Here is a 1,697-nt window from a genome sequence, read left to right as displayed (position 1 = left end):
GGCTGGGAGGGGCGGTGCGGGTTCGATTGAGGGGCAGGGCAGAGCAGTGCACGAGGGAAGTTTGCCCAGTGCTCCCCACCTTGCTCCCAAGGGCCCTGGATGCCCCCCACCCTTTGCAGATGGTGCCCCAGGGACTGAGCTGGCCGGGCTGGGGCCAGAGCTATTTGCGTGGCATGGCTGTGAGGGAGGCAGGAGTCCCGCGGGTTCCAGCAGCGTCCGGGGACAGTCCCTGGCAGAGGCCACAGGACGCCCTGCTCAGGGACGGGGTGGGTGGGAGATGCTCAGTGCACTTATGCCCCCCCCCCGCCCCAGGGCTGGGCTGCTCCGCTCCAGGCCCCGTGGCAGGGGGAAGCAGCCGGGGGCCCAGACCAGCCAGCCAGGGCACATACTGGGGAGCCAGGAAGCCCCAGGGACCCGGATGCAGAAGGCCGGCGCCGGCTGCTGGAGGCAGGCCCACCGTGGCGGAAGTCAGCTCCACACAACTTCCTGCCTGACCGTGCCAGAAGTCTGAACTTTGCTCCTGGCTCCGGTCCCAGGCCAGGCCCCTGCAACAGGGGGAGGACTGAAGATGGCGGCTACGGGCGAGCCCCACAGCTCCCTCTACGACACCATCGTGGTGGGGGCCGGGATCCAGGGGTCCTTCACTGCCTACCACCTGGCCAAGCGGGGCAGAGAGACCCTCCTGCTGGAACAGGTAACCCCCTGACACACAGCTCCGGGGGCACTGCAGGGCAGACACAGCCCAGCACTGAGCCCACACAGGAGCGAGGCCGAATGCCCGGGGTCTGCCTGAGCGACAGCCAGTCGGCAGGACAGACATCGCCCCAGAGACAAGCTCTGCACAGCGCAGCTCCTCTGCAGGCTCTGGCCCAGCCCCCAGAGCTGGGGGGAGCTAAGCCCCTGCTCCCCCTCTCCAGGTGGGGTCCCTGCGGCTGGGAGGTGCACCCTCACCCGCCCCCCGACAGCACTTCAGGGCAGAGCCGCCCATATGCCAGGGGCTCTCGGTAGCCAGGGCTTGCCAGCTGAGAAAGCGGCTGGCCCTGTGCGACACTGCCACACGGGGGCGCTGCAGACCTGCCCCAGGCTGGGCCCGCGGGGGCCCTACAGCGGAGATCAGTGACCACCTGGCCAGAGGGGCCGGGGCAAATCACTGCATTCCCCGCAGGGCGGGCAGCACCCGGGCAGCCCTCGCCAACGGGCTGCAGCCCCCCCGAGCTATCGCACCAGCCAGGCAGGGGCGTGTGGCCCAGCTGTGCCCACGGGGTGCCCCACAGCCAGGGCAGAGAGCAGCTGGAACCCAGACACTCAGGAAGCGATGGCAAAGAGGGGGGAAGGTCCGGGTACCTCTGCCCACCGCGCCAGGGCAGCTGCTGCCCCCAGCCTCCCCTGCAGCATGGGGAGGGAGCATGGCTCGGGGAGGGGGCTGGCTCCAGCGCTGCCCTAGGATGTCCAAGGTGCCCTGCCCCAGCCCAGGTGCGGGCACGCAAGTCGCATGCACCATGCACCCGCCCAGGCAGAGCAAGTGGGCTCCCAGCAGCACCGCAGCCAGGGCCGGCAGAGGGAACCAGCATCCCCAGAGCAGGCCGGGATTCCCAGCTAACCCTCCCTCTGTCCTGGCAGTTCCCCCTGCCTCACTCCCGAGGCAGCTCCCATGGCCAGAGCCGGATAATCCGCCACGCCTACCCCCAGGAGCACTA

The sequence above is a fragment of the Terrapene carolina genome, unplaced genomic scaffold, assembly GCF_002925995.2.
Source record: "Terrapene carolina triunguis isolate 2854851 unplaced genomic scaffold, T_m_triunguis-2.0 Scaffold231, whole genome shotgun sequence".
In the NCBI taxonomy this organism is placed as follows: domain Eukaryota; kingdom Metazoa; phylum Chordata; order Testudines; family Emydidae; genus Terrapene; species Terrapene triunguis.
The sequence above is the reverse complement of the archived record's forward strand: the minus strand, read 5'-3'. Positions refer to the sequence as shown.